The sequence below is a fragment of the Zalophus californianus genome, chromosome 11 (assembly GCF_009762305.2).
Source record: "Zalophus californianus isolate mZalCal1 chromosome 11, mZalCal1.pri.v2, whole genome shotgun sequence".
Taxonomy (NCBI): domain Eukaryota; kingdom Metazoa; phylum Chordata; class Mammalia; order Carnivora; family Otariidae; genus Zalophus; species Zalophus californianus.
This window is the reverse complement of record NC_045605.1, coordinates 92,756,761-92,768,928: the sequence shown is the minus strand read 5'-3', so window position 1 is coordinate 92,768,928 and position 12,168 is coordinate 92,756,761. Positions and strand designations below refer to the sequence as shown.

The window sequence follows — 12,168 nt, the reverse complement described above, 5'->3', positions numbered from 1 at the left end:
CAGGGGGCTCAAACCTACAACCTGACATCAAGAGTTGCATGCTCTCCCAACTGAGCCAGCAGGTGCCCCAGGAAGCATTTTCAAGTAGGGGATTTCAAACGTAAAAAAATTTTTTTTTCTTTTTTATTGGGCTCAGCACACTTAATACTCTTCACCAGTTTTTAAGTGCCCACTACGGTGTTGTCAGCTATCAGCGCAGTGTTGTACAGGAGATCTCTCGTTAATTCTCTGACTAGGAAATGGTAAGAAGTAAAATCCATGTATAAATAAATAATAATAGAATAATAATCTCCCATAACAGTACTTATCTATAGTACATATGATGGAAACTGTTCTTTTCTTTTGCATTTTGTAAATGCAGATTGAGACTCAATAAATTAGTGTCACTCTCCACTAATGGAGCTTGACACACAATTTGAAAAGTAGACTTTTAGAGACACAGCCTCAGGGGCAATTTGGGTATCTGCAGACCCCATTTGGGCCACAGCATCTTTCTCTCCCTTTTTTTTCTTTCTTCGATTTTGTATGCCCTTCTACCTAAAATTCCACATAGAGAAAGTATTCTTTGGATTAATTTTTTTTTTTTTTTTAAAGAATTCCTTTAGCAATAGCAAGCTGCCTAATATGGCCTTGACCCTAAAGGAGATGAGAATGATGAGTAAAACACTATCTCTGCCCTCAAGTTGCTTATCGTATAATTGATGAGCTGTGACTAATCCATGTGAAGCAAATAGTAGATAATTAAGTGCTAGGGAGATATGGTAGAATACTAGAAAGACCTCAGGCCTGGGAGTTAAGGCATCAGATTAAAAATATTTATTGAACTTTCACTGTGTGTCAGGCTTTGTTCTAGGCCTTGTGAATATAATGACGAATAAGACATGGTTCCTACCTTCAAGGAGCTGACAATCTAGTGGAGGGAAAAAGAAAGAATCTCAGAGGCTTTTGCACTCACATATGATCATTACCATAAAAGAAATACACAGGGGCACAAAAGAAGGACCCCAGACCAGTCAAATGGGGGAGGAAGAAGGGACTTCTGATCTTGACGATGTAAACTTGAGCTACTGAAGAGGAGGTACCCAAGCAGAAGGAGCGAAGGACCAGGTTAAAGAGGCTCAGGAGCCAGGGGTCTGATTCTGGGGAGAATTCTGGGGACTGCATGCAGCTCAGGAAGGCTGGAGGGTGGGGAGTGGGAGAGTACTGATGGGGAAGAAGTTAGCAGGGTATGTAATGCACAAGGCCTTGAATGTCATGTGAAATTATTTTGACTGTATACTGAGTATTTGGGGGGAGTCATTCGAGTGTTGCCACCAGCAAGAGTGTCCAGATTAAATCTGTACTTAAGGAAAACCACGTGGACTCATGGGTGGAGAGGAGAAGGGGAAATGGGTGGCAGGGAGTTAAGGTAGAACCTTGCTGCAATATTTAAGCAAGAGGAAAGGGAGACATAAACTGAGCCATGGCCAGTGTGGATAGAGCAAATTCTAATTTTGCTACTAACTAAAAGTAATATCTTGGGTAAGTCATTTGACTCCATGTCCAAAATGAGACTATTAGAAAATGTACTCTCTGAGTGTGATTTCCCTGCTTTCTTTCCTAAAAGTATAAATTGATCTCATAAACACTTCACCCTGGTTAAAGAGAAAGACGGGTAGTAGTGATTAAGACTGGCACTAGGTCAAACGTTTGGTCCTGAAAAATGCTGGCTCATATTTTAGATTTGTATTAAGATGGGTATGAGACCTGAAAAAATATCAGATATACAATATATTAAATTTAACTTATTAAATAAACTTCAGTGTTCCACTTTACATACCATTAGAGATAGGAAGAAGCACATAGCTCTCCCCACTCCCTAGCTCCTTTTCCAGAGCTTCTGTAGAGGCCACTTTTAGGCAACAGGCTTGAGCAATGGAAACATGAGCGAGGCAAAAGGGCCCACAGTGACCACTGAGCTGAGCTGAATGCAAACAGGCTTGTTAAGTGACCCACCTGGAAATAGCCATAGACCCTAACTAACAGGGCCTATGGGCTACTTACAACTAGGCACAGTTACCAAAAGAGGGAAAATTCCATACTTCCCCATACTCCCCCACTCCACCCTATAATTGTGGCCCCTCACCACCGCCTCATGGCAGACAGGCTCTCCTTTGCCATCCTGTAGCCTGTTCCCTTGCAGTGTATCCAGTAAACTTCTGTCTCCTTTCTTCTGCCTCTGCCTGAGCTGCTGGCCCCCACCCAATTGGGACGCCCCATACTGTCCTCATTGGAAGCTGATTGTAGCTCGAGCCTCGTACTGTTAAAGTCTGATTTTCTGTGCTCTAGTATTTTCCTCTAAAAACATGTGTTGTGGTTGTTGGATAATTTGTAGCTTGCTGTAGATATTAACACTGCTTGTCTCTGGTAGCTGACTAATGTGCTTATTTTAGGTAGCTCATTCCTTTGATGGTAAAGATTATGTGCTGAGAGATATTGAGTGCCAATTTTGTGGAGAGATATTGCTTATGCTAATTCTTATGCCTGGGCATTTAATTTGGTGCATTTACAGTTCAGCAAAATTACTTGGTTTTTCTTTTGTGGTACAAGGGGAAATAGATTTCTATAGCATTTTGACTATTATTAAGGGTTATAGGAGCTAGAAGCTAATAATAATAATAATCACTACCATTCATCAAGTATTTACTGTGTGCCAGGAGTTATTCCGAGTTTTTTTTGGGGGGGTAATATTTTTTTTTCTTTTTGCATACATACATGTTTTCTTATAATCTTTCAGCCACACTGGAGGGTAGATATATTATAATTACCATTTTAGAGATGAGGAAACTTGAGCTCAGGAGCTCCCTTTCCAGTCTAAGTTGTTCTGTTCCAGCATTTCAGAGAACTAGCTCTCCTTTATGCTACCCACCCTCTTCCTCTGTCTCCTTCCCTCCCTTCCCCTCCCTCCCCCTGCCTCATTCATACAATCAACATACAACGGCATGGAATAGTGATGGTGAAATAATTAAAAGACACCGTTAAAAATGAAAGGAATTCAATAGCCCATTTAAGTGACTTTCAGTATGTATCATGTTGATGAGATTCCCCAGGGTTTCTCTCCCTCTCTCTTTCCTCTGTCTCTCTTCCCCTTTCTCATCACTGCTGGCTTTGTCTTCAGGAGTAGCCACATTGCCCACCCATCACCCGCGGGGGCATTGTATAATGCCTATCCCACAGGGCATTAAATCAATTAACCATGATGCCGGGAATCTCAGGGTATTGACTGAAGATAAGCAGGGGCATTTTGGATACAGAACACAGAGAGGCCAATCTAGCAGACTTTTACAAACAGCTCTGACTTTTCATTTCCAGCCTCCCGTTATATCCAGGTCAGAATGTATCTTTTTGCAGGCCCCTACCAGCACACAGATTGTTCTCAGCTCTTGCTCCTACACCTGGATCCTCCAGTAAAGATTGTCATTTCTTTTCTAGGATAGTGAAAAAACAAAAAAAAAGACTCTGAACTCACAGTGTTGTTTCATGGGGATCAGACTTCCGATGGTAAGAATATAAGAATATTTGCCCCTACTACCACCCCAGTCACCCACAACTAAAAGTCTGCCGTCAAATAAATTTATTTGCCCTCCACTGTAAAGGGACTAATCTTTCTTCCAATGCAAATGTGCCAGAGATGAAGGATATCACAAGCTGAGAATATCAGGTCCAGGCAAGCCAGTTGGTTTTAACTGAGATTTGTTCTAAGAGGAGGGAACAGGGAAGGAGTAGGGGAGGGGGCACAGTTTGCTGCTGCTGAAAATGGGGAGCTGCCTGGCAGAGGCTCTGCCCTGCCTTCCAGGTGGAAAGGCAGAAGCTCTCCAGCCAGACCACACACTTCCCAGTTACCCACCGTAGGCTCTGTGTCCAGAGTTGTCTTGAAGTCGTGTTTTTTGTTTGCTTTTTAAAAGATCACGTCAGACTTAGAAAAAGAAAGGATCAGTTCATTTGCAGGACTAATGCCGAAGCTCTGAACAATAGGTAATTGTACCTTGGGGTGTTGGAATGGTTACACAGTCACTGTTACGGAGCAGGAGGTATTTATTGGTAGTGGATGGCGTGTAGATTTTGGAGTCGGTCTTAGTCTATTTGGGCTGCTGTGACCAAATGCTACAGACTGGGTGGCTTACAAACATTTATTTCTCACAGTTCTGGAGCCTGCAAGTCTGAGATCAGGGTGCCGGCAAGATCGGGTGAGAGCCTCTTCCTGGCTCAGAGCTGGTACAGTTTCACATGGTGGAAAGTGCAAGGGAGTTCTGCGGAGTCTTTTATATAAGAGCACGAATTCCATTCATGAGGGCTCCAGCCTCCAAACCTAGTAAAGGCTCCACCTACTAATACCGTCACTCTTGGGGGTTAGGATTTCAATACATGAATTTTAGGGGGACACAAACATTCAGGCCGGCGCAGATAAAATCAAGTGCTGTGATTTACAGCTAACACTGAACCCGTGATTTAACCTGGGCAAGCTTCGGTTTTTCCATCTGTAAAATGGGACTGATACTAGAACCTCACCTGTATACATTTAAACAAGATTATTAATGTGTAAGTAGCAGATGTCGTGACTGAACAGATGTTGGTTTTTCTGTTTTCATTAAACTATTGGGTCCAGAAGGGAAGAGTTTAGGAGAGTTGGAAATAAAAAATCACAATTGCCCTATTGTGCAATGTGCTGCATTCTGACTGAGCTGTGATCTCTTGAAACTAGTTACCACAAAGCACCTTCACTTTCCTTTGAAGTAGGATTTCAGACCTCAATTTAAAGGGGATTTTTTTATGCAAATATATCCTATGTACAGCATCTTCTGCCCTCTACTGGCTTCTTCAAGAAATTCAAGTACGTGTATAAGCTAAATACAGCATTTTTTTTTTTTTACTTTTAGTGGACATCCACCATTTTCTATTTCTCCATTTCTGGATGAGAAAAATATATCCATAATATATTATAGGAAGACAGGAGTTATCGGAAATCTTTGATTTTTTTTCCCAACAATTTGGTTTTGAAATGGAGATTTCATTTTGCTATTTTATTCAATCCTATGCTTCCAGGGCCGGTTCTGCATATTGTAACTACTAAATAAATAATTAAACTGTGCCAAAAATGATTGCAGAGACTAAAATCTGAGATCATTATAATTCTTGAGATAATTAATCAGATGTTTAAAATAGAACCAGCATGTGAGAACATTTGATTATAGAAAATGCCTGGGGCCAAAAGTCCCACTTCTATTAGAGATTATATTGGATTTTAACTTATTTTGCCCCAGCCTTCAAAAAATAAATAAAAGCATAATTTTTAAAGGTGGGGCAATTCAGGCCGACTGATGGCCCTCTGTTGAGAGTTTCACATGTGGCGTGGATCAAGCATTATTTGCTGGGCCTTTGAATGACAGTGTTTGTAGTTATCTGCACTATTTCACATCCAGCCAGAGATGTCATGGCATAGCAAAAGATTTCCTATTAGAATACGACACCAGAACATAAGTCTGTGTTGGTAAATAGAAGAGAGTCAGAGACAGCTTGCCGTGATGGGGAAGGTCTCCAACAGCAGAGGTCCACTTGTTCCAAGATCTATTGCTAAGGAAGCATCTCAGGGCTTCCTGTGGCAGGAAAGGATTCGCTGAACAGAACGAAAGCAACATTGGAGGGCTAGCCCCGTTGGCATGAAGAGAAAAGAGGAACAAGTAACTGAAGATGAAAACAGCAAAGCATTTGTGATGCCAAATGCAGCTTTCCTTTGACGTCTTTAGACTGTGTAATTCAGGCGTCACCAAAGTTGAAGAAGTCATAATCCAGACGATCATTTTCCAACCAATCCTGAGTTGCTAATGTCTAGAATTTATATCGTCTCTAGATAACCCCCCCCCATAAAGAACTTAAAGCTTTTACAGCAAGAAACCTTGCTTAGTCATTAAAACATACCACTATTCAGAAGGATAAGCAGGTGGAAGTAACCTGTATAGTTTGGACAAAGGAGAATCAAGGGAGCATTTCCTTTACCATATTTTAAAACACAGTAAAAAGATACAATGCTGGACACCTGGGTGGCTCAGTCAGTTAAGTGTCTGCCTTCAGCTCAGGTCATGACCCCAGGGTCCTGGGATTGAGTCCCCATATCAGGCTCCTCACTCAGCGGGGAGTCTGCTTCTCCCTCTGCCTGCTGCTCCCCCTGTTTGTGCTCTCTCTGACAAATAAATAAAACCCTTTTTTTAAAAAAAAAAAGATACAGTGCTTAAAATTGTATCAAGTCCAGAGGCTACAGACAGAATAACGGAATTATTATAGGACCAAAAGGCATATGCTAGCCTTGACATATATGATATACATCCAGGAAATAGAAGCATTTTTCAATGGCTGTGATTGAGGTAACTGCTTAAATATCTGGGAGAAAGTATTAGAGCTTCAAATAATATTACATACCAAAATATGTTCCAGGAAGATTACCAGCATTAACTGTATTTAGAAAATGGATAATGAAAGAACTAAATGTATATTGCCGCATGTATCTGATGGCATATTTGCCCTTAAAATGGCATTTTTACTGAGAATTTATTGACAAAGGAATATAGTTGTGTCACTTAGAGTTTTTAGTTACCCAAAACAGAAACCTCTTTAAGTACAAAGGGAATTTACTAAAGGATATCAGCTCATAGGGATTTCGAGGTTAGTCAGATAATTATGACTGGAGGTCATGCAACTAAGAAAAATGTGTGATCCCTGCTGTGTCTTTGGTGCAGACACAGCCCCACGATTTCTAAATGTGACACCAGAAAGTTTTACCTTCAATTCTGAGGCTGGGTCCTACCGCTGAGTCACTACCACTGCTGTTTCTGAAAGCTCCATCCTCTTGGTTGTGTGTGCCGAGAGATGGATTCTACGTGGAGTCTCCTTCCTCATGTCACCCTCTTCCAGATGAAAGACCCAAGCATCCGATGAAGCCTGGATCACCCAGGCTACTTCCTAACTCCTAAGGAGGCTGGAAAATTGAGTGGGCATCTGTGTGTGCCTGGTGCAGGGATTGCTACAGCTGCAGTTAAGATGCTCAGAGGATGCTGGATGTCAATAGACATCCCTACATGCTCATGGTATAAATAAGTAAAGTGTATAAACACTTTATACATGATCCAAACTCCCTTTTTGCAAAACAGATTATATATGCATGCAGAGAAAGAAAGAAGACTCTGAAGAATAAAACTGAAAACAATAATATTGGATCCAGGAGAGGCTGGTGGGTAGAGTTTGGCTTATTTTTTATATCACGTTCATACATCTGTGTTTTTTAAATTCTCCACCGTATGTATATATTAATTTTATCCAAAAATAAGAGAAATAAATAGAACTTGATGCTCTCACAGCCAAGGTAACAAAATGCCTGGTTTAGAATTAAAAGGAACAGTGGCAAATTTGTTTTTCTTTTTTTTTTTAATTTTTTATTGTTATGTTAATCACCATACATTACATCATTAGTTTTGGATGTAGTGTTACATGTTTCATTGTTTGTGCATAACACCCAGTGCTGCACGCAGAACGTGCCCTCTTTAATAGGAACAGTGGCAAATTTAAAACTCAAGGCCCTCTTTTTGCATAAGAAACCTGAGGACAAGTGAGGACAAAGAGGCTTATCCAGGGGCAGACATGCAGAAGATAGGGAAGCCAGGGCCAGAAACCCGTATTTACTGTCGTTTTTTTCTTTTGAACATTTAATCATCAGGGGAAAGCACAGATGCAGCCCCCCACCACCAAGAATTAGGCAGTTGAGTTTCCCACTTTTGGGGAAATTACAGGGGTCAGCACATCCAGATTGCAACGGATAAGCCTCCCCCTGGGAAAACCACCTTCTTGGTCGTGGTATCTCCCTGTGCTGTGGCACAGAACTGCACCTGTGAACACTCCTCTCTCCTCTTTCTCCATATTTACTGTATTTTAAGACCTCTGATTTTTCTATTTCATCTTGGGTATTTGTGTTTAATTTGTGACAATTGGACAACATGATACAGGTGATTTGTTTTATACTTTATGGCCAGTAGATGTGTAATCCTGATTACATGAGACTTTCCAGTTATTCGGGGTTTTATCATTGGATGGAAAAGGGAATGTGGTATCCACTAACCCAGTCTCTCTCTCTCTCTCTCTCTCTCTCTCTCTCTCAGTTCCCCCTTTGATTCAGTTTTCGTAGTAGTCTCACAGCACTAATGCTCCTTTGAAAAGCCCTTTGAGATATTTTTATGAAAGAAACGAGCTTGGAATTGCTCCAAATCAGGATGCTTACTTGCTTAGAAAGATGAGATTAATTTACTGTGAGAATTGCATAGAAAGAACATCTCTTTTGAGTTGCAAAACATATCAGAATTACCATATCTTGGAAAGAGGAATCTTTTCTTAAAGGACGATGTTTGGGGACTAAAGAGAGATGAACAATGTAGTCACCCTGTTCTGTGTGACAGTGGGCTTCCTAATGGCCGGGGCCATTGTCACTTCCTAGTCCAGCACAAGCCCAATGTTGAAACTATAACATGGGGGCTCAGGGAAAGCTGATTCAATGAAGACATAGATGTGTCTTTATATTTCATCTTTATAGTAATCATGACCTCTTATCTAATGTCTGCTATTTGCCAGGCATTGTGTCAGGTACTTTACATATCTTATTTCTGTTCTGAATGCTTTGGGGAGGACAATTTAGAGACTGACTCTAAGCTTACAGTGCCTCTGTTCAGTTCACAGTGATTCTCCCCCTGGAAAGCCTGTCTCCAACATGGTCTACACAATCCCCTTAATAGTTGCTTTTGTAATACATGAGCCTATCCTCTGGTCACTGTGAATTGGGCCAGGATGGACATCTGACTGAAACCAGGACATTTAGATCCTCTCTCCCATGAATTTGCAAATGAAGTTAAGACTCAGAGACTTTTAGTCTGGAGGTGGTTGGAAGAGTAATATGCAAACTCCAGAACTGTGATTCTCTAGGAGAAGAGAATGGGGTATAAAGCAGGTGCAGAGAAGGAGGAAGAGATCAAAGATAGAGTCTTGACATATATCCACAGTATCTGTTTTTACTGAAAATCTAGCTTTAAATCCCTGAGTTCTAAAGCTTTCCTCTCTTTGCTTAAAGTAAGTAGAATTGGTTTCTGAAATTTAGAATCTAGGATCTTGGCTATTACAGGGTATAAATAAATTATATATACATGCATACCTACATTCATAGAAACATGTTATCTCAGCCTCACGGCATATTCCAGAGCAGGTATTATCATTCCCATCTTACAGATGAGGATACAGGCTCAGAGGGTGGAAGCAGTCTTCCCAAACAATCTACTTAGAATAGTTAGAGCTGGTATTTTATCTGAGGGTGTGATCTTACTAGTCTGTATATCATGCCCCATGCAGATAGATTCATTCTTTTAGCATGCATTTGTGGAGATCCTTTTAAGTCCCAGGCCCTATGTTTCAGTGATTCCACCAGGGTTGCCAAGTAGTTGTAGATATTTACATGGTGTTCCATCCATATGTATCCACATAGACTGCCAAAGACCAGCTGCTCAGCTCAAGGTTAAGGAATAGTCTTTGAGACTCATTATCCATACACTCTGCTTTCAGTAAAGATAAAATTAAGGACACCTCTGTCAAAAGACAGAGGAGGTGCCATAGGCTTTTGGTATCCCTAAAACCTTTCAGTGTTGAGTACTTACTGAGCTACTGTGTATGTTTTAACTGGATCAGATGCCACCTGGTGTGATTTTGTCCCTGGCCTTCAGACAGAATGTGGCAGGGATTGTCAGTGGACTGGTAATGAACACCTGCTTTGAGAGTTGTTATTGTTGTTTTAATGGTGCCCTGAAGAAGATTCCATGATGTGATGGTCCAATAATATCTCAAACTTATTAAACACAGAGAAGTCCTATAACTTTCCCAAGGTCACAGAACTAGTTGGTTGCAGAGTTGGAGCTTGCCGGTTAAGAATACACAGCCAACAGAAATCATTTCAAGTGACTTGCATTATTTTTCTTTTTATTCCTCCAAATAACAACACATGTTGATTAGATTCATGTCAGACCCATTATGCATTCTACCCTCACAATCTGTCTTTCTCTGAATTAATGAAACGTAAAGTAGGAAAATTATAGGCTTTATAGTTAGAATCTGTAGTGCTTAGGGTACAGTATAAAAGTCCATTATTAATTTAATATATTCTGGCTTATTATAAAATTCTACCTTTTCGTATTAAAATCTAAAATTTCTCTAAATACTGAGAACTAAAAAAAAATCATTAATGCCATTCTCAGATGCCATTATATTCTTAAAAATTGACATGAATCATACATCATAGCACCTTAGTTTTTATAAAATATATGCCTTCTATATATGGAAACATATAAAATAGACAAAATATAGATGATATGGTTGATACCTCTGGAAGTGGAAATTATTCAGGTTTGTTAATGCCCAAGAGAGCTTCTAGACATTAACTTTAATAATAATAATAATAATAATAATGATAATGGTAATAATTAGAACAGCAGTAACAGCTAACACTTATAGAATATTTACTGTAACCCAGGCAATGTTCTGAGTGCTTTACATCTGTCAGTTCTATCTGTACAACCACCCATGAAGTGAGGGCTATTAGGTATCCCATTTTACAGATGAGGAAAATGAGGCCGAGATTACCATTTCATTTGGTCCTGGCACTTCTGAGCTACTTTCTAGGTAGGGGAGAGGTCTGTCCCATTCTTATTCTTAAAATTCAGCCCACATATATGCAACACCTAAATGGTTAAGAAGTTTCTCGTTATCTGGCTGCAACTCTATGTGGCTCTGATTGTTTTCTCCCTCTGTTTTCCAAGTGAGCTCCTATTGAAACATCAAGGCTCATAAAAATACAACCCTTTTTAGAGTTTCTTCTTCCAAGAAATTTTCACTGTTTCTGCATCCATGTTCCCTTGACCTTTTTTTTTTCCCCATAATCTGCCACTCTACTTTGGAACATCATTGACTTCCTAACCAATCCAAAGGACAATTTGTATTTATTAAGTTATTAATTCCGTTGTGATACTTGACACTCTTAATGATTAAGAGTCTTAATGACTCCTAAAATTCTTGAAACTTTTCCTCCTTGGACTTTCGAAGCACCATCCTCCACAGCTCTTCCTCCTGGTTTTCTGATCATTCCAGCTCAGTCTTCATTGAGTTCCCCTTTTTCTCTGTTTGCTCATTAGATGATGGAAGCCCATGGCCTACATCCTAAAACAAGATCCACTATCCAGAATGGCATTTGGCATAACAAAGGATCTCAATAAATGTTAGCGGAATAATTTTTCCTTATGAAATTTAACACATGCCTATGGTTTCAACTATGACTCATGAACCAGCAAACATGAAAAACAGAGCTCTTAAGCCTAGAAGTTTCTGATCCACCTCTAATGTCAGGCTTACGGTTATTGTACTCTATTTCTCTGTTTCATTCTTTCTTATCTGGATGATCTATTCTTTTACTGACTCTTTCTTACACACACACACACACACACACACACACACACACACTGAGGCCATTGGGATGTTGGGCATTGGGTTAGATGCTGTGTCTGTGGTGCTGCCTTCCTGACACTTACCTTGGTGAAGGCACCAGCTCTTTATACCTTTGCTATGCCTTTTTTCCTTTGCCCTCCTTTTCATTTTTCACATTCAAGCCGGAGTAATCTTTGGAAAATATCTAACTGTCACTATTTAAAATCCTTCAATGGCTCCACATTGAAGATACAACAAAGTTCCAACAGCTTTGTTAGCTCACAAGGTCCTGGATCATTTGACCCCAGCCTACATACCTACTCCCAATTCCTCCATTCTCCCACTGTGTCCTATATTTTCCAGACATAGCAAGGTCTTTGGTATTCCTTAATCATGCAATGGTTTTGTTCATTTAGGTGTCTTTATACATATCATCTCATTGGGAGTTGGTGGGCGAATAAAGGGATAAAAAATAACACTTCTCTTACCTGCCTGGGTTCAGATTTAATTTAGGGATAAACACAGAGTAAGATAAATAGAGAGCAAAATGTTACCTTCAACATGACAATGTTTATATTAGAGTTGCGGTTTATACTGTTAGGCAAGCAGACCCCTCTAAATCCTAAAATAAAT

The 12,168-nt window shown here is 40.1% G+C and overlaps 1 non-coding gene across 1 annotated transcript; it reads right to left on the bottom strand.

Moving 5' to 3' along the window:
* Positions 1–7,741: 7,741 nt before the first annotated feature.
* Positions 7,742–7,898, bottom strand: LOC113915636. The gene has a single exon (XR_003517780.1). It is a non-coding gene; the product is annotated as a U1 spliceosomal RNA (small nuclear RNA).
* Positions 7,899–12,168: the final 4,270 nt, after the last annotated feature.